General features: G+C 43.7%; 1 long non-coding RNA gene across 1 annotated transcript in view; it reads right to left on the bottom strand.

Moving 5' to 3' along the window:
• LOC126412834 (uncharacterized) overlaps nucleotides 1-13,961 on the bottom strand; it is a 373,216-nt gene extending 359,255 nt beyond the window's left edge. The window contains exon 1 of the long non-coding RNA XR_007575353.1: nucleotides 13,779-13,961. This is a non-coding gene — a long non-coding RNA (uncharacterized LOC126412834). The remainder of the gene's footprint in view (nucleotides 1-13,778) is intronic.
• Between the last annotated feature and the right edge of the window lie 8,012 nt (nucleotides 13,962-21,973).

Genomic DNA, 21,973 nt, shown 5'->3' with positions numbered 1-21,973 from the left:
TATTGTAAATGTAACACCAGTACTTCTGCAATATTCGATATTGTTTAACATTTTCGTCTGATTAGAAAACGAAAGATGAAATAAATGTTTGGCTGTTTATTTCGGAAAATGTGGCAATTTCCGAGTGTGTGACTAGACAGGGACCTAAGAGGGGAGCTAAACTACTGCGAGTCAAACGATGAACAATAAGATTCATATTTTTCCTTCACACACATATTTCTTGGATAACAATCATCTCGCAAGTCCCCATGCAAACTTTCGGTCTTCCGGTTGGTGTATTTCTGCCGCTAACGACATGTGTGAGCTCTTAGCCATGCTGGGGAAGCCCACATAGAATAAGAACGAAGGTCGATAGCAGGTCCCGCGGTCGTTAGTTGATATTGTGCATGACGTCAAAATGACACCACTTTTGCAGGAAATAGTGTGAAATAAGTGCCACGCACATTTCAAACTTTTCACAAAGTAATCTACTACTCCTGTAAGCCGTATTGAAACGATTATTATTTGTGAAAAATTATTATTTCATAATACTAAGTGTATCTTGATTCCTATTTTGGTCTTCGGCCATTGATGGACGTTTAGAGCAATTTATATGTATGAACAAGGAAGAATTAATCGGTTATGTTAAAATATCAATCAATTCTCTCAGCAACTGCTACTAATGTTTTATGTGAAACTGACAAATTATGGCCGGCCGGAGTGGCCGAGCGGTTCTAGGCGCTACAGTCCGTAACCTCACGACCGCTACGGCTGCAGGTTCGAATCCTGCCTCGGGCATGGATGTGTGTGATGTCTTTAAGTTAGTTAGGTTTAAGTAGTTCTAAGTTATAGGGGACTGATGACCTCAGCAGTTAAGTCCCATAGTGCTCAGAGCCATTTTTTTGACAAATTATGACTTAAGTTATTTCTTTACTATATAAAAACCACGTAAGCCTACTTTTTTGTCTTTATGATTATTAATGAATGTCTAAAAGCACGTTTAAATTTTGTTTTAATGCAGTGGTTATAGCAAACTAAAATATTATCCATCCTTTTTTTTAAGGTTTGGAAGTATTAATTTGCAATTTGTCCCCATTACCAAGGCGTCTGGAGTGCGATGTAATGCCGTAAGTGTTATTTACGAATAATTTACAAAGAATTTTACTTCTTTCAGCTAAATGTAACGTAGCTCAGTTTTGATTGTGAGGAATATTTTCCGAGATAAAACTCATTCAACCGTCGTAGTCGAACGTACAAACTGGCAACCTTATTGTAAGGATCTAATATATTGAGACTGCGCTTTTGTTAGGGACTGTTGGCGGGTTCGCAGCTTACTTAGTACAGTATTGAAATCTGAGACACAGCTGAGAGTCATTTTATTCAGCTTCTGTCCCGAGAACTACGTTTTCACTTTGATCACGAGTGCAGCGAAAATATACGCCTCGTACTCTCTAATACGTCCTGTATTGACCTGGTTTATACACTGAGCTGACAAGGGTCATGAGATAACGATAAGCAAGTTATGAAATGGCAGAGCATTGGTGGAGCTGTCATTTTTACTCAGGCGATTCATGGCAAAAGTTTCCGATGTGATTACAGCTGCACGACGAGAATTAACATACTTTGAAAGAGGAACGGTAATTGACGCTAGACGCATGGGACATTCCATTTCGGAAATCGTTGTAGAATTCAGTATTCCGAGGTCCACTGTTCGAAGAGTATGTCAAGAATACCAAATTATCGACATTACCTCCCACCACAGACAAAGCAATGGCCGACCGCCTTCACTTAACGACCGAGTGCAGCGGCGTTTGCGTCGTGTTGCCAGTGTTAACACAGAAGAAACACTGGGTGAAATAACCGTAGAAATCAATGTGGAACGTATGACGAACGTATCCGTTAGGACAGCAGGGCTAAATTTGGCGCCAATGAATTATTGCAGCAGACGGCTGACGCCTTTGTTAACTGAGTGACATCGCCTGCAGCGCCTCTTCTGGGCTCCTTGGACACTAGACGACTGTTAAACCGTAGCCTGGTCAGGTGAGTCCCTATTTCAGTTGGTAAGAGCTGATGGTAGGGCTCACGTCTGTAGTAGACTCCACGAAGCCATGGACCAAGTTGTCAAACAAGGCACTGTGCAAGCTAGTGATGACTCCATAATGGTGTGGGTTAGGTTTACATACAGACCAAATCGTGCCTGCTTCCTCTTTTCATCCACAGTCTCAAAAAATGGCCTTTTTTCACTCTGCCGTCCACCGGGCCACCTCCATACCACTTTCAACAGAAACGTTTAATGAGGAGATTAATTTAATTGAAACCATAGCAGTCAATAATGAATATACGCCTAACATGGTGGACGATATCCTAAAAAAGGAAACTGCAAGAACTACCACGCTCAACACCTCATGCACTGAAATTAACCGAAAAGAACGTTTTTCTATTCCTTTCACAGGACCCATTTCTTATCAGATTCAGCGCATGCTTCGCAACAAATACAACTGCAATGTTGCCTTCTCTACTAATAATAATCTAAAGAGAAACTTCATTCATAATTTGAAATCCATTCGCTCCCCAACAGAAAGTTCTGGCGTTTATAAGATCATCTGCGATACCTGCTCCTCCTATTATATAGGGCAAACCGGACGTGCTTTCACTATCAGATACGAAGAACATCTTTTGAGAAAGAACGGCACCAGTCCCCTAAATTCATCCTTTGCCGATCATCTCTTAATTACTGGACACGTGCCTAAAGCCATAGGCGATAACAATATTCTGCATACCGAAAAGAAGGGGCGTAGGTTAGATGTCTTAGAGGAATTGGAGATTTTCAAACATCTCACTCGTCATGATGGCCTCATTCTCAACGAACAGCTGCAGCAGCGAAATAAAAACTTTTTTGACTGTATAAAGCCATTGCTTGATCTTTGATTCAGATTTCCTCATGTAGTTTACCGAAATGTTGTTTTCCTGTCACATCCTTGCTGTTTTCTTGTATGTGATAACCAACGTTTTTACGTTACAAAATGTAACTCTATTTAAAGCAGATAAAGATGTAACTTCATCCTGTTATTATTAATGCTTACATTATGCCTGAATCAGCTGCATCACAATTTCATGTGTCTAATTTTGAATGTACAGTAGCCTAGTTGTTTCTGCGGCTGCTAGATGGCGCTCGTAGCAACACCATGTTTACTTGCCCACACTTTCTAAAGTGGGCACCTCAGTCTTGTTGCAACCCTTGTTCACAGTACGAGCAGCCCTTAGCGGCTCGCCATCTCACAAGTGTTCATGACGTCGCCTTTCCGGCTTACAAGGGAACCTCCCCATCGCACCCCCCCTCAGATTTAGTTATAAGTTGGCACAGTGGATAGGCCTTGAAAAACTGAACACAGATCAATCGAGAAAACAGGAAGAAGTTGTGTGGAACTATGAAAATAATAAACAAAATATACAAAGTGAGTAGTCCATGTGTAAGATAAGCAACAAACTGAGTTCAGGAGCGCCGTGGTCCCGTGGTTAGCATGAGCAGCTGCGGAACGAGAGGTTCTCGATTTAAACCTTCCTTCGAGTGAAAAATTTTAATTTTTTATTTTCAGACAATTATTATGTGTCCGTCCGTCCGATGCGAGGTAACTGCGCCGTAGTATGGGGACGCTACACTTTAACGAACATCGAAACACTCGACGTCAGTCGACTACAGCGCACGGAAGAGAGAATATTCTTGCTAACGAGGCTCCCTGGGTGGCAGTTGACTGTTCGCTACTTTGGACGAGAGTGCATTAAATACGTGAGATGTATTTCGTGGGCAATATGTTTTCGGTTCCCATTGGAGAGGCACGTCCTTTCATCTGCTAATCACACGGTTTTGCGGTGCGGTCGCAAAACACAGACATTAAACTTTTTACAGTGAACAGAGACAGCAATGAACGAACGGACACATCATAACTTTGCGAAAATAAAAAAAGGAAACTTTTCGCTCGAAGGAAGACTTGAACCAAGGACCTCTTGCTCCGCAGCTGCTCACGCTAAGCACGGGACCATGGCGCTCCTGACCTCAGATTATACTTGATGTTACATATCTTGCACATGGACTACTCAGTTTGTATATTTTACTTATTTTTTTCATATTTCCACACAGCTTCTTCCTGTTTTCTCGATTGATCTGTGTTCAGTTTCTCAAGGCTTATACACTGTGCCAACTTATAACTAAATCTGAGGGGGGTGCGATGGGGAGGTTCCCTTGTTAGATCTTTTTTAATATGTGACTTGTAAGTACTGCATCTTTTAGAGTCAGTACAAACTTTCATTTTATTAATGTACTATATACCTAATGTTTTAGTACAGTTAGTCTAATTCTGAAGACGACGCTCATAGTAGCGTCGAAACCAGGTCAATTTTGACTTAATACTTGTGACCGAGGGCATATTTGTTACAATATTTACATGGAATGTACTGGATCCTCTGGTCCAACTGAGCTGATCATTAATTGAAAATCGCTATGTTCGGTTTTTTGCAGACCATTTGAAGCTATTCATGGACTTCGAGTTTCCAAACAACAATGCACCATATCACTGGGCCACAATAAAAAAAATGGCTCTGAGCACTATGGGACTTAACAGCTATGGTCATCAGTCCCCTAGAACTTAGAACTACTTAAACCTAACTAACCTAAGGACAGCACACAACACCAAGTCATCACGAGGCAGAGAAAACCCCTGACCCCACCGGGAATCGAACCCGGGAAACCGGGCGTGGGAAGCGAGAACGCTACCGCACGACCACGAGCTGCGGACTGGGCCACAATCGTTCGCGACTGGTTTGAAGAACGTTGTTGACAGTTCGAGCGAACGGTTCGACCACCCAGATCACCCGAAACGAATCCCAGCGAACATTTATGGGACATAATCGAGAGGTCAGTTCGTGCACAAAACGCTGCCCTGGCAGTACTTCCGCAGTTATGTACGGCTATTGAGGCAGCATGTCTTAATATTTCTGTAGCGGATTTCCAACGACTTGAGTCCATGCCACGTCGAGATGCTGCACTGCCTTGGGTAAAATGAGGTCCGGCACGATAATAGGCGGTATCCCATGAATTTTGTATCTCAAACGCCCAGTTTTTTAACACTATTTTCCTTGTCAGAGTGGGCGGGCGCTCTAGGTAAAAGCAAGGGCTTGTTAAAGAATAATAATGTATAACTTTTTCGGTGTGTTATGCAGTTGCCTTTTGTTTTTGTGAAAATGCAATCACAATGGTAAAAAACGTACAACACATACAGCGCGTAACGAAACAATCCTCGCACGTAACACGTGAACTTACCACAGGGTGTTTAATCTGTTTCTCAAGCTTCGCTAAAATACGTAAAAGAGGCAGAACTATTACTTTGCAAGACTTATGCAAAATGCCTACCACTATGGTCACGGAAGAGCGTGCACTGTATGTTAACGTACAACGACAATTCCGGAAAAACAGGAACACAACGGTGCAGTACTGAGTGAGAATATTACTGTGGGAATACACTGGGAACCCACTCTACTGTGTATGTTTCCGAACAAGACGCATATCGTGTATCGCCAACATTTGCGCTGTTGTAGAGATATTTTCGGCGCAATGCAAATATAAAGGTAAAGGAGGATATGAAATCAAATAATTTGCACTTCGCCATCGGATGTCATGAGTCCCTCATACCAAAATACTGTCGAGCGGTTTTAGGCGCTTCAGTCCGGAACCGCGCTGCTGCTAAGGTCGCAAGTTCGAATCCTGCCTCGGGCATGGATGTGTGTGATGTCCTTAGGTTAGTTAGCTTTAAGTAGTTCTGAGTCTAGGGTAGTGATGACCTCAGATGATAAGTCGCATATTGCTTAGAGCCATTTGAACCATTTGAACCAAAATATTCACAAAATGGCCCTTTACTGACCCCTGCAATTTTGTGGCTGGAGTTTTGGTTCAGCTTGTGTATTAGTTCTGTCTTGCGACGCAGGACACAGCAAGTGTCTCCAGCACGTAAGGCTGCGTGGTGGCAGTCAATTGGTACTTCACGCGGTCCTAATCTACCTCTCAGTAGAGAGAATACGAGAACGTCCTAGTTATTACTTGAAAACGGCCTTCAGTGCCGAAAATGGTGTTTTCGTATTTTAGGATTAAAATTTAGTTTTTTTGCAAAGGTTATAACCTCGGTGAAATCATATACACTCCTGGAAATGGAAAAAAGAACACATTGACACCGGTGTGTCAGACCCACCATACTTGCTCCGGACACTGCGAGAGGGCTGTACAAGCAATGATCACACGCACGGCACAGCGGACACACCAGGAACCGCGGTGTTGGCCGTCGAATGGCGCTAGCTGCGCAGCATTTGTGCACCGCCGCCGTCAGTGTCAGCCAGTTTGCCGTGGCATACGGAGCTCCATCGCAGTCTTTAACACTGGTAGCATGCCGCGACAGCGTGGACGTGAACCGTATTTGCAGTTGACGGACTTTGAGCGAGGGCGTATAGTGGGCATGCGGGAGGCCGGGTGGACGTACCGCCGAATTGCTCAACACGTGGGGCGTGAGGTCTCCACAGTACATCGATGTTGTCGCCAGTGGTCGGCGGAAGGTGCACGTGCCCGTCGACCTGGGACCGGACCACAGCGACGCACGGATGCACGCCAAGACCGTAGGATCCTACGCAGTGCCATAGGGGACCGCACCGCCACTTCCCAGCAAATTAGGGACACTGTTGCTCCTGGGGTATCGGCGAGGACCATTCGCAACCGTCTCCATGAAGCTGGGCTACGGTCCCGCACACCGTTAGGCCGTCTTCCGCTCACGCCCCAACATCGTGCAGCCCGCCTCCAGTGGTGTCGCGACAGGCGTGAATGGAGGGACGAATGGAGACGTGTCGTCTTCAGCGATGAGAGTCGCTCCTGCCTTGGTGCCAATGATGGTCGTATGCGTGTTTGGCGCCGTGCAGGTGAGCGCCACAATCAGGACTGCATACGACCGAGGCACACAGGGCCAACACCCGGCATCATGGTGTGGGGAGCGATCTCCTACACTGGCCGTACACCACTGGTGATCGTCGAGGGGACACTGAATAGTGCACGGTACATCCAAACCGTCATCGAACCCATCGTTCTACCATTCCTAGACCGGCAAGGGAACTTGCTGTTCCAACAGGACAATGCACGTCCGCATGTATCCCGTGCCACCCAACGTGCTTTAGAAGGTGTAAGTCAACTACCCTGGCCAGCAAGATCTCCGGATCTGTCCCCCATTGAGCATGTTTGGGACTGGATGAAGCGTCGTCTCACGCGGTCTGCACGTCCAGCACGAACGCTGGTCCAACTGAGGCGCCAGGTGGAAATGGCATGGCAAGCCGTTCCACAGGACTACATCCAGCATCTCTACGATCGTCTCCATGGGAGAATAGCAGCCTGCATTGCTGCGAAAGGTGGATATACACTGTACTAGTGCCGACATTGTGCATGCTCTGTTGCCTGTGTCTATGTGCCTGTGGTTCTGTCAGTGTGATCATGTGATGTATCTGACCCCAGGAATGTGTCAATAAAGTTTCCCCTTCCTGGGATAATGAATTCACGGTGTTCTTATTTCAATTTCCAGGAGTGTACTTAACAAGTCCATAGCGACTGCGGAACCTAACATAAAGTAACTCACTGAAGATGTTTTTGCGGTACTGAATGAAAAGGAAGGTGGCTGCAAACCAATGGATGACATATGCCTTTGTTAGAAGTCTTCACATCGCTTTACTGTTTGTTCGTCCTTTGGTTATTTGAGAAAGTGTGTTCTTAATGTAATTGCTGCCCGTTCATGCGAACAAAGCTCCATTCATGGAGTAACTTGACATTAACATTAGAGGTGTAGTACTATCTCGGAGAATCGTCGAAGATGAAGTAGCAGTGACGTGTTTGGGAAAACATTCCGACATTCCTCTGAAATGAATGAATCGATCAAAAATTATATCAGAATGGGCGAATGAGCATTTAAACCTTCTTCTTTCGGTGTGTTAACCACTGCACTCTCTCACTGAAAAGAACCCTTTTATTTCTAGACAATTTGGATCAGACGTTCTCTGTTATCTTCATATTTGTATGATTAAATTCTACCGGTACTGCAAAAAGTACTTGTGATGGTAGAGACTAAAATTTAATTTTGTATATTGTTATTATTATTATTCAGCAGATGCCATAAGTAATTATTGCTGAGATATTTGTCGTGTCTGTTTAAGATCCATTCGAATACTTCATTTCCACCTTGTGCCATCAGCATCACAACTGTTTTTAACGGAATCAGTCCCTGTAGTTAATACTTGCTTGCTCGCGTCTCGTGGTCAGTCTACGTTCGCGTAATACATTCCGCACGCCACTGCGCAGTGAGTAGTGGAGAGTGTTCTGCGTTGTTCCTAGACATTCCTTTCCCTGATCCACTCTAATAAAAGAGGAGAAAAATGACTGCCTGCAGAGAAAAAGGAGAGAAAAGTCAACGTTCCGGTATTATTTAACTGGTTCCTCTGGCAAACTTGTGGTGTCACCACCAGACACCACACTTGCTAGGTGGTAGCTTTAAATCGGCCGCGGTCCATTAGTACATGTCGGACCCGCGTGTCGCCACTTTCAGTGATAGCAGACCGAGCGCCACCACACGGCAGGTCTAGAGAGACGTAGTAGCACTCGCCCCTGTTGTACGGACGACGTAGCTAGCGATGCACACTGACGAAGCCTCGCTCATTTGCAGAGCAGATAGTTAGAATAGCCTTCAGCTAAGTCAATGGCTACGACCTGGCAAGGCGCCATTTGTAACATTGCATGTATCTATGGAGTCTCACTTATATCGTCAATAGCGATGTACCACAAGGATGGATTAAAGTTAAGTCAGCAGCTACGTACTTTTCTTTATAGCATTCATTACGTATCCTGTTACAGACCTATCTCTTGCCTGCGTGAGCTAAACGCGTGCCTTCCGGCTACTTCCGTGGCGTGGCTGTCTTGCTACGCCACAACAAAACTGATACGGACCGGAGGAGGCTGGTTACCTTAATATCCAATGCGTGAGCTAAACGCGTGCCTTCCGGCTACTTCCGTGGCGTGGCTGTCTTGCTACGCCACAACAAAACTGATACGGACTGGAGGAGGCTGGTTACCTTAATATCCAAATCACTTTGAAATTCGCGATGTGGATAGCATTTTAATTTAATTAACCAGTTATCTATATTTATTCTGCACAAGAAACATCAAGGAGTGTGGCGAAGGGTACTTCTAGTACTGCTATTGTCTTGTTTCTTTCATGAACGTTGCTTGGAGAAAGCTTCGTTTGAGCTCTTCTTGGTACGTACGCTCTCGAAATTTCAACAGTAAACCTCGCCGTAATGGACGTCGCCTCCCTTGTAGCGTTGACATTGGAGTGTGTTCAACATCTCCGTAACGTCCTCGCGCTTAATAGACGATTCCGACAGGAAACGCGCTGCCCTTCGTTGTATCTTTGACTGACCCAACTTGTTATCTGTTCAAATAAACTGGAATTTGACCAAGACTGGAAATTCTATTATTTATTGTTCAGGCATTTTTTCTGCACATTTCTAATGATTTTCATGTAACGTGTATTAGAGAACTTCAATGATTTTCGTATAAGGTGTGTTAGAGAGCTTTAACACGTGCATGCCAGAAATTTCTCCAATCTCTACTGTCACACATTGATGAGCTGCATTTAAACTTTGCCCATACGTCATAGTGGGATGCTGGCAAGCCACAGCCCCATTATAACGTGACGATGTCGCTCCTCTTACAGGCAGCTTTGGTGCAATTTTGATGTCGAGCTTTGACCATTCAGTGCCACTTCACTATGTTCTGGCACCTGTTTGTCAAAGCTCCACGTATAAACAATTGTGCGCCCAAAACACCATCCAGTCTTCATTATTTGTGGTCGAAATAAGATGCACAATATTATTTTAAAACTATGAAGTGTTACGTGCTTGTACCGCAATGCGTGACTCCCTTTCCGTTCACTGCACGTACGGCTAAAACGTTATTGTCCTGTTCTGATTTTCATTACATTTATTGACGTTATACAACTATCCATCTATCTCATAATCCTCAAGGTGGAAAAACGGTATCTCATCACATCCAGGACCACAGATTCTCAAGTAGGAGACTCGCAGAAGAGGAAAACGACAAATCAGAATAAAAGTTTTCTCTGCTTGCATCACAATGCTCGATTTTTGTCAGTACAGAATAACTGAAGCAGATACCACCGTATGTGGTAAACTGAAGTGGTGCAGAAATATGTCGTCTGGAATTGATATTGTTAGGAATAGTTTTTATTCAACGAGTACTGATTAACTTAGCAACAGAGTGGTTAAAATGTTGTGGTGGATCAGGGATGGTATACAAGGCATAGATATGGACTGGGCACAAACTAATTCCCCTGATTGTAGATGCTGAAGTGGATCTATATGGACACGAATTTCAAAGACGTGCAAAAATATAAATAATTAAATAGTGTAAAATGTTGACACTAAATATGTGAATTAAACACAAATCTGTGACAAAAATCGTTTCATACTCATATCACTATCTACGAAGACTTCTCCTGAGAAGGAACTGTGGAGGGCGCGGTGGCGTCGGATGAAGAAGAAGTACTGGAATGGGCGTTGTCTACAAAAGACTCAGATCTGCAACAATGACCATTTCAGACAATAAATCAAAATGGAAACGTCTGATAATGTTACATACAGTCAAGAAATGGATAAATATCTCGATGGACCATGTTTTACGACTTTCTTCCAACCGGAGAGTAGGTCGCCTCTGATACTTTCCTATAAATTTCGCAATTATATGGTCTTCCAAAAACTCAGAATTCATGGCTTTTCCAAATATTTCTATCAGTAGATTTGGAGGGATTACAATTGCCATGAAAGTTTTATGTGTTTTGTCTTTTGTGGTTATCTGCAAGTGGTATCGTAGCTAAAAATCCCTCCTATTACAGCGAATGTATCTGTAGAAGACTCACAGTTTTTGGGTAACAACATCTACGTGTAGTTTAACCTTTTACACGCCCGTATGACAACTAATATAAGAGATTTGATCTCTGAAAGTGACTTGTTCCGTCAGATACTTGTCTTTAACTTGGAAGTTCAAAAATGGCTCTGAGCACTATGGGACTCAACTGCTGTGGTCATAAGTCCCCTAGAACTTAGAACTACTTAAACCTAACTAACCTAAGGACATCACACACATCCATGCCCGAGCCAGGACTCGAACCTGCGACCGTAGCGGCCATGCGGTTCCAGACTGTAGCGCCTTTAACCGCTCGGCCACGGCGGCCGGCAACTTGGAAGTAATATTGCCTATGGCAATGACTTTACGTTACTGAAGATTGAAAGATTTTTCCTAGGGTCTCTGTCTCACAAACTTTTAATCTGACGAGAAAAGTTAAATTCTTGCTATGTATTTAGTTAAGAAATAAACTTTAAGGATCCATTAGCGTGTCAGAACTCATTGTTTTTTATAGTTTCGTATTTATCCGCCGATATCCGGCAGCGACTTTCAGTTAAAATGTCTTCTCTTGTGCGGCAATCACATAACGTGTGTACGAGTTTGATGTTGTGACGCAGGATCGACGAGATTTAAAAGTTTGCATCTCGCTGTGAGTCGCGCACGGATAGCCAAAGCGGTTACGGCGACCGCTCGCGTAAAGTGGGGTATCCGATTTGAAGTCCCGGTCCAACACAAATTTTCCGTCGTCGTTCTTTTATGTAGCTGATGGTTGATCGTATTCTCAGCTGCAAATGCATTTAATTTATCTATTGGTTTCGTATTTAGCCCTCAGTGATTCGCAGGTTACAGGTTTCGGTATATGTACCTAATTTAAAGATAAAAAGGAAATGAAGAGTTGTGTGACGTTGTTGACTCTGAGACCCCAAGTAGTTGTTCAGCAGTCTAATCGGAGAGTGTTTCCTTTCTCCGCGTTCAGAGGCTCCATACAACGCGGTGAGTTGAAGTCGCTTCTTAAGTGTATCTGTTAACTGTTGGTGACTGCAGTGGTCATGTGTGTGTGTGTGTGTGTGTGTGTGTGTGTGTGTGTGTGTGTGTGTGTGTTTGTGTGTGTAGTGTGGTATTACTTTTGCGTTGAATGATGACGAGAGGAGGGAGATGGTGTAATACCGTAGCGACACACAGCCTACTACCCTCGAATAGTACCATGGAAACTGCCAACTTAACGTCCCCATCTCATGGACGCATCGGCATCAACAGTGTCACATGACCAAACTCAGTGAGTCACTGCGGAGGGATTTGGAATTCAACCCAGCACATTGGCGCAGAGTCTGGTAATCAGGAACTTCACGACAGTACCTCTCCTCTCCTTGCCGTCCAAATAGTGACGTTGAAAATTTCTTTTCCTACCTGGACTCGAACCGGCTACTTACGAGTCTGGGACCACCGCAAAGGTGTGCATTAACAACTCCGGCTACGAAGAAGGTTATTTAATAGTGAATTATGATAATTATAAACAATTTGTGTTATCACATCGTCGACAAAAAACGCACTGTGTTCACATGCCCTCAAACGTTTCGTTAAAAGGTTCCTCCCCATTATTTTCATAACATCCTTCAGTCCAGGCATAGTACTATTGTAACTGTATTTTCTCTTTTCATGGATGATGTGGTGAAAAATTGATTTTCTGTTTAATTCCTTTTGCATTACAGTTCTTCACAGTGATCCCTACTTATAATTCGAGTCTTTCTAAATGCCAAACTTAACATTGGAAGTGGGTTCGTGCACGTGGCCATTTCACCGACTTTTCAGAGACTTTTTTTAAAAAAAAGTGGCATAGGAATATTCTGATCACATGCTAGCATCCGGAACACTCCTATTCGCGCGTAGATGTTTGGCGCGTCCATTTAAATGGAGACAATAAACTACGTCAAATAGACGTACATTAATTTTTTTTCCAAACTGCGAGAGACTTCTCTTGCAGTGATACCAGTTTATGTAATAAATGATCTTGTCTTTCAGCGCCAGCCAAATTAAGAACTAAAATTTACGGCTCAGTATGTTCTGACTAAAACTATGTTGTAGCAAGAAGCTGTTAATATCCGAAATCACATTCGCTAAAGTGATTTACACGTAAAGAAAGATGGCCTATAGACATTGTGCAGGAGAAAAAAAAATCCGAACAGGTAAAATAGGTTTCTCACTTTTATTTGCAGCTCCCGAGAGCTTTTAGGGACGGATCCCTAGAGTGTGATGTGATGTCATACTGTCTTATTCTACAAATTTCAGAATGGAAACAGACCCCTTGAAACTGATTTTGGAGCAATAGTTTTTGTTGCCGTTTCCTGGATGGCTTTCCTCTACAAAATAAATACAACTCTGGACCCAGCCAAGGTACCCATCACGCGGAATAGCATCAAGTCAGCGTATAAACAAGCGTTTGCTTTCGGTGTAAGAAAGGAAGTAAATCCCAGTGACATTTTAAGCCACACACACAGATGAAATTTATTTAAATGGCAATACAGCTACGTCCCTTGTTTCTCAGACTTGTTCTATTGCACTGATACTGGATCTTTTCTTAGTAAATTCGTGATGCTGCACCAACGAAAGTGGTATTTAAAATTCACTGCCATGTATGTTGTAAAATCGATAAAAATTATGCTGTAAGAAATTGTTAATATTTGGCATATTTCATGCACACAAGGCTGTTGTGCTATTGCGGGTATTTTTGGTGCTGCTCCAGTAAGAGAGAGAGAGAGAGCGCCCTGAGGATCAACGCCCCCTCCAGCTTCCAGCACGGAGTACTCACCACGCGGCGGTCGCAGGCGTTCGCCGAGTGGAGCAGTTGACGCAAGGCGGAGGCGCTGGACACGGGGCGCCGGGCAGCGTCGTCTACGAAAGAGGACGGAAGTGGCGGCGAGCGGAGCTACGAGAGCGGCTGGTGGCAGTGGAAGACCGAGAGCGGGTGGCGGCGAAGGAGGTGCGAACGGTAGGACGGCGGACGCGCGACTGAGGGCGAGCGGGCGCCGGGTCGATAGGCGCGAGGGCGCCGCGACGCCAGCGCCCCTGGCGGCGGCCGCCGCAGTCGCGACGTTTGGCACGGCGCCCGCGCGACCCGGCAGCGGCCGACCGACGCCGCCGTCGATCCACCCCCGCGACGGCGCCGGGGGGGTGGGGGGGAGCGGCGGCAAGAGTTTGCGGGGGGAGGGGAGGGGGCGCGCGTGCCGGAGCGGCGCGAACCCACGCGAAAATCTATAGCGGCGCTCAAGGGGTGACCGTCCCACAGTCGGTCTAGTCTCAAACTCGCAGGGGCAGAATCGCAGCCATCTATAGGCATGTGTCAGTATAAAATTTTATGAATTGTCTAATGTTTTTTAGGTGTGAGAACGACCCTGATGTACTAACAAACAATAAAATAAAACATAACAATGGAACACGTGAGGCAATACTGACCTTACGACTTATCTTACAAGAAAGATTAAGGAAAGGCAAAACTACGTTTCTAGCATTTGTAGACTTAGTTAAAGCTTTTGGCAATGTTGACTGGAATACTCTCTTTCAAATTCTGAAGGTCGCAGGGGTAAAATAGATGGAGCGAAAGGCTATTTACAATTTGTACAGAAAGCAGATAGCAGTTATAAGAGTCGAGGGACATGAAAGGGAAGCAGTGGTTGGGAAGGGAGTGAGACAGGGTTGTAGCCTCTCCCCGTTGCTATTCAGTTTGTATATTGAGCAAGCAGTAAAGGAAACAAAAGAAAAGTTCGGAGTAGGTATTAAAATCCATGGAGAAGAAATAAAAACTTTGAGGTTCGCGCGATGACATTGTAATTCTGTCAGAGACAGCAAAGGACTTGGAAGAGCAGTTGAACGGAATGTACAGTGTCTTGAAAGTAGGGTATAAGATGAACATTAACAAAAGCAATACGAGGATAACGGAATGTAGTCGAATTAAGTCGGGCGATGCTGAAAGAATTAGATTAGGAAATGAGACACTTAAAGTAGTAAATGAGTTTTGCTATTTGGGGAGCAAAATAACTGATGATGGTCGAAGTAGAGAGGACATAAAATGTAGACTGGCAATGACAAGGAAAGCGTTTCTGAAGAAGAGAAATTTGTTAACATCCAGTATTGATTTAAGTGTCAGGAAGTCTTTTCTGAAATTATTTGTATGGAGTGTAGCCATGTATGGAAGTGAAACATGGACGATAAACAGTTTGGGCAAGAAGAGAAGAGAAGCTTTCGAAATGTGGTGCTACAGAAGAATGCTGAAGATTAGATGGGTAGATCACATAACTAATGAGGAGTTATTGAATAGAATTGGGGAGAAGAGGAGTTTGTGGCACAACTTGACTAGAAGAAGAGATAGGTTGGTAGGACTTGTTCTGAGGCATCAAGGGGTCACCAATTTAGTACTGAAGGTCAGCGTGGAGGGTAAAAATCGTAGAGGGAGACGAAGAGATGAATACACTAAGCAGATTCAGAAGGATGTGGGCTGCAGTAGGTACTGGGAGATGAGGAAGCTTGCACAGGACAGAGTAGCATGGATAGCTACATCAAACCAGTCTCAGGACTGAAGACAACAACTACAACAATGTACATGCTGCATACAAGGCGAAAGTGGAAGATCTGGGTCAGCCGGTCGTGGTGGCCGAGCGGTTCTAGGCGCTACAGTCCGGATCCGCGCGACTGCTACGGTCGCAGGTTCGAATCCTGCCTCGGGCATGGATGTGTGTGATGTCCTTAGGTTAGTTAGGTTTAAGTAGTTCTAAGTTCTAGGGGACTGATGACCTCAGAAGTTAAGTCCCATAGTGATCAGAGCCATTTGAACCATTTGATCTGGGTCACTGTTATTAGAATTATCAATTTCCACTTCACTGAGTTAAGTTGGGCGATGCTGAGGGATATAAACTAGGATACGATATCCATAAGACAATAGATGCATTTTATTCTTTGGCTAGCAGAGGACTGATGATGACTGTGGCAGAGCGGTCATAAAATGTAGACTGGCGAAGCCAAGTGTAGAATTTCTGAGGAAGAGAAATTTGTTAACATAGAATATAGGTCCTCGAGATAGGAAGTCTGAAAGTATTTGTCTGGAGTGTAGCTACGTATGGAAGTGGAAAATGGAAGATAGAGTTAAGGCAAGAATAGTACAGAAGTATTTTAAACGGGGTGCTACAAAAGATGCTGAAGATTAGGTGGATAGATAACGTAACTAATGAGGAGGTACTGAATATAATTGAAGAGAAAATAATTTGTGGCACAACCTGTATGTAAGAAGGGATCCGTTGATAGGACACATTCTGAGACATCGAGGTATCACCAAGTTAGTACTGGAGGGAAATGTGGGGGTAAAAATCGTAGAGGGAGTCATAGAGAGGAATACAGTAAGCTTATTCATAAGAATGTGAGATGGAGTAGTTTTTAAGAGATGAAAGGGATTGCAGAGGGTAGAGTAGCATTAGGAGTTGCATCAGAGTAGTCTTTAGACTGAAGACCACAACCACTGCACTTTTAGCTTGGTGAGTGAAAAGCTCATAGTTCATTCATTAGTAGCAATACACGAAGAACGAAAATAGAGCAAACGAGTAATTAGAGCACTCTTTAAATTTTTCATTTTGTACATTCTGCTTATGTCATGATCATGTGTTATTTCCCTATCCATAAACTGGCAGTCGGAGCTGCGACCACTGACATCAGAGGAGACTTCTGACTCAATGGGGCAAAGAGGTCGAATTTCTGAGTATCATTCAAAAATTCTTTAAAACGAAGATTCTTGGCATTTCATCTACACCTACGTCTGCATGATTACTGTACCATTCACAAGAAAGTGCTTAGCAGAATGTACATCGAACTACCTTCAAGGTATTTCTCTACCGTTCCACTTTGGAACAGCGCTCGGGAAAAACGAATACTTAAATCACTCCGTGCGAGCTCAGATTTTTCTTATGTTATCATTACGATCGTTTCACCATGTGCAGGTGGGCGCCAACAAAATATTTTGACACTATGAGGAGGAATTTGCTGATTAAAGTTTCATGAGGAGATCCTACCGCAACCAAAAACACCTTTGTTTTCCACTCATCCCTATTTCGTGATAATACAAAAGGAGCTTACCTTCTTTGAACTTTTCCGATGGAGTCCGCCAGTCCTCTTTATAATGCAGATACAAATCTTCACAGGAATACTCCAGAAGAGGGTGCAAACGTAATGTAAGCAGTCTGTTTAGTAGCCTTGTTTTAGCCTGTAAAGGAACAGTTTTGTGCAAAAAAAAAAAAAAAATAGTTACTAAACACATAACACAATGAATTCCAACCGACCAATCAAATGTAAGGACACACATAAGAAATCTTAATTGAAAAGGGCATGCTATATTCCAGTCGTTGGACGCTGTTGTATTGTACCTGATGTGGGGCATTTTGACGTATGTTGTCAACATTTTAGTTCTGAGCACAAACAATAATTATCAGACAGAGTATTTGATGGTAGGTGACAGACACCTGCTGTTTTTACTGTTCATCTCAAAGTTGTGACAAATGCTGAGGAAAGAAAGCCCAAAGACAATTACCAATAAAATGCACAAATTAGTATTCTATTTAATTTTGATGTCTAATAGAAAGATGTAAATCGCTTCAAATAAGTTTACGGTAACGAGCAGTTACTAAGAAATTACCTATGTTCGAAAACAGATGAACAAATTGTGGAAATAAAGCAACAGTGATGTTCTTTAACTATAGTCCCGTAGCTATTGGACTCATCCTCTTGTTACTTTTGGCACATGTCGCACTCAAGTGCACTCTTTATCATTTATTAATGTGGTCAGCTATATTAGCTTCTCAAGCTGCCTAGCATTTCTCCACACATTAGTTAGCTTCCTGGAGTGTACTTAATAAAAATCACCTTATATAAATATTTGCTCCCAGATCAGGGAATATTTCGTATGTAATGTCGGGTGTTATGAGCGAGTGCTTCGTGTAGGTGACCGCTGTGAGCACGTTTGGAACGGACTGCCTCGTCTGTGTTGACGATAACGAAAGAGAAGAGAGAGGTTGGAACTCAGTGCCTGCACATATCCTATGCCTCTCGCATACTGTCAGTATGACCACCGGTCTTAACGCATCCATCTGGCTAACGCGTGGCCATTAACAGTACACATGTCCACACCCCGCGAGACGCTTTAAAGAGGTTTGGAATAGTATCCGGAACACTGGTGCAGTTCTAGGTGGTCAGGGAATGGACGATACCCACCCTTCTGTCGTTGCCGTGAAAATTAAGTCGGTCAGGCTCTATTCCTCCATCAACTTTCTGACTGATCGAGCTGAGCGTCCCCATGCAAATTAAGCCATGGTGCTATATGATATTATAGTAAATTTATTTTAGCGAAACACAGTAAAGATAATAATTCAGAAACACTGTAAACAAAACTACTCTGTAAATCGAGATGACACCAGTCTTAAGTTAAGCTGTAGTCTCTGAGCGATAGTGTTACTCATACTGATATCCTCCTGTTAATCGAGTATAGGAAATACTATCAATATTTTATGTGTTGCAACTTGTTTATTTCATGTGGAGATGGTTCAAATGGCTCTAAGCACTATGGGACTTAACTTCTGAGGTCATCAGTCCCCTAGACTTAGAACCACTTCAACCTAACTAACCTAAGGATATCACAACATCCATGCCTGAGGCAGGATTCGAACCCTCAACCGTAGCAGCAGTGCGGTTCCGGACTGAAGAGCCTAGAATCGCTCCGCCAGAGCGGCCGGCTCATGTTGAGAGAACAAACGCCTTGACTGATGGGAAAGAAGTTCTATACTCGTGTCCTCTACAAACTGTCTGACCAACGACCTACGCAATCCAAAAATCCCGCATTCTTAATTGAACTCCAAAAGTGAGTTCGGCTCCTGTACGCCGACCATTATTAAGAACAAAAATTCAGAATAAGTGACGGGCCCAGTAGCAAACGAAGATTCCCACAACTTGCGAATTCTTGAAGTCACACATTTAGTACGTATACATATAAGAGCCAAAACATTACAACCACTACCCATCACGACATTCAATGTTGCATGGTGTCTGCAGAGTCCGTGACGCGGCAAGGAATGTCAATAAACGGGGCGGAGACAAATGGAAAATCATTCTAGTTACGATAGGATTTTACTAGTAGTTGTTTTTGTTATACTGTTCCATATTTTTTGGGTGTACATAAGAACCATATTTTGTAGATAAGAGTGGAATATAATAAACTTAAATTTAATTATTATTTAATTACTTTTTTATACAAATGTTATTTTTAAAAGGCAAATGGTTATTCCAAATGGATAATTCGGTAGTACAATAAGGGACGAAAATGAGGAAGTCCACCGACACAGATGACTTCGTCAAAAGGGCAGATTGTTATGTCCGGCACCTGGGAAAACCGAAGCTAGTTGACTGTTCGCGTGGGCCGGCCGTAGTGACCGAGCGGTACTAGGCGCTTCAGTCTGGAACGGCGCGACCGCTACGGTCGCAGGTTCGAATCCTGCCTCGGGCATGCATGTGTCTGATGCCCTTATGTTAGTTAGGCTTAAGTAGTTCTAAGTTCTAGGGGACTGATGACCTCAGATGTTAAGTCCCATAGTGCTCAGAGCCATATGAAACATTTTTCTGTTCGCGTGTCACTGTCACGAGCACCTATGGAAAGTTATTGAAGGACGGCGGAACCACGCGTGGACGACAAGTTACTGGACACCCAAACCTCATAATCAAGCAGTGGATGTAAGAGGTTTTCCCGTCTCTATAGCGTGACAGGCAGCGTTGTGTGTCACATCTCACGACAGAGTACAGTAGAATGCCGGAGCAGGCACAAGTGTCTCCGAATGTACTGTCCGGCGCTCATTGCTGAACGTGAGGCTCCGCATCACACGACGGCTGTGTGTTGATCCGGAGACACCATCGATTCCTTGAATTCCGGTGTTTATAAAATATTATGTGGTGACTGTGACGAACAGTACTTTGGTCAAACGGGTCGAAATTTCGCTGCGCGGTACAAAGAACACACTTTCTGTACGTCTCGTAATAAATCAGTATTTGCTCAACACTTGACCAGCGCAGAAATTCTGAAGGATCTATCACGAACAACGTGAAAGTTCTGCACAATGCACAGAAGGCAATTTGACTTAATATCTTGGAAGAGATAGAATGATGCTCATTATGAAAATAAACCTTCGTCTGCACTCAAAGAACAATTAGACTTTTGAGAAAAAAAACTTTATCATTGTTTTGAAGGCTTATTGTAGAGTGCCTTTGCTTTCCTGTTCATTATTTATTGTTCTTTTTTATTTTACAAATATTAAAGATTAATTACATGTTTGTAGCTATTTTATGGAATTTCTTGTTATTGTAAACAGCTATACTGAGGTGACAGAAGTCATGGGATGCCTCCTAATATCGTGTCGGACCTCTTATTGCCCGGCGTGGCATGGAATTAACAAATCGTTGCAAGTCTCCTGCAGAAATATCCCACCACGTAGTCTCTATAGCCGTCCATCAGGGTGAAATCGTTGCCGGTGGGAGATTTTGTGCACGAACTGACATCCCGATTATGCCCCATTAATGTTTGATGGGATTCATATCGGGCGATCCGGATGGCTGAATTATTCGCACGAATTGTCCTGAAGGTTCTTCAAACCAATCGCGAAGAATTATAGCTGGGTGACGTGGCGCATTCTCATCCATATAAATTCTTGTTTGAGAATACGAAGTCCATGACGCTGCAAGTGGTCTCCAAGTAGCCGAGTGTATCCTATCGAGTATTGTTTCAGTTCGTCAGTTGGACCAGCTTGCACGGTGCCTTGTTGACAACTTGGGTCCATGGTTTCGTGGGATCTGCGCCACACTCGAACCCTGTCTTCAGCTCTTACTAACTGAAATCGGGCTCACCTGATGAGGCCAATGTTTTCCAGTCATCCGAGGTACAACCGACATGGTCACAAGACCAGGAGAGGTGCTTCAGGCAATGGCATGCTGTAAGCAAAGGCACTGGCATCGCTTTGCTTCCACAACCCATTAAGAGCCAAATTTCGCGGCATGGGCTTAAAGCATATGTTCATGGTATATCCTCCACTCATTTCTGCGATTACTTCAAGCAACGTATCTTGTCTTTTAGCATTGGCAATTCTATTCAAGAACCATTGCTCTCGATCGTCAAGTGAAGGCGGTCGGCCACTGCGTTCTCTGTGATGAGAGGTAATACCTGGAACTCTATACACTACTGGCCATTAAAATTGCTACACCAAGAAGAAATGCAGATGATAAACGGGTATTCATTGGACAAATATATTATACAGGGTGATTCAAAAAGAATACCACAACTTTAGGAATTTAAAACTCTGCAACGACAAAAGGCAGAGCTAAGCACTATCTGTCGGCGAATTAAGGGAGCTATAAAGTTTCATTTAGTTGTACATTTGTTCGCCATTTCAGCCAATAAAGTTTTTGGTTCCTTTTTCTTCGAAGGTGCTACTGTAACTGGACTACAGTATCTGGAGATGTTAGAGAATTGGCTGTTCCCTCAGCTCGAACAAGAAGCACAACAATTCATATTTCAGCAGGATGGAGCGCCATCACATTGGCACTTATCTGTCCGTAACTACCTGAACGTCAACTACCCGAGGCGATGGATCGGCCGCCAGGCAGCCCGTGACAGAGCACTTCATCACTGGCCTCCAAAAAGCCCTGATCTTATCCCCTGCGACTTTTTCTTATGGGGGTATGTTAAGGATATGGTGTTTCGGCCACCTCTCCCAGCCACCATTGATGATTTGAAACGAGAAATAACAGCAGCTATCCAAACTGTTACGCCTGATATGCTACAGAGAGTGTGGAACGAGTTGGAGTATCGGGTTGATATTGCTCGTGTGTCTGGATGGGGCCATATTGAACATCTCTGAACTTGTTTTTGAGTGAAAAAAAACCTTTTTACATACTCTTTGTAATGATGTATAACAGAAGGTTATATTATGT

The sequence above is a fragment of the Schistocerca serialis genome, chromosome 7 (assembly GCF_023864345.2).
Source record: "Schistocerca serialis cubense isolate TAMUIC-IGC-003099 chromosome 7, iqSchSeri2.2, whole genome shotgun sequence".
Taxonomy (NCBI): domain Eukaryota; kingdom Metazoa; phylum Arthropoda; class Insecta; order Orthoptera; family Acrididae; genus Schistocerca; species Schistocerca serialis.
The sequence above is the reverse complement of the archived record's forward strand: the minus strand, read 5'-3'. Positions and strand labels throughout refer to the sequence as shown.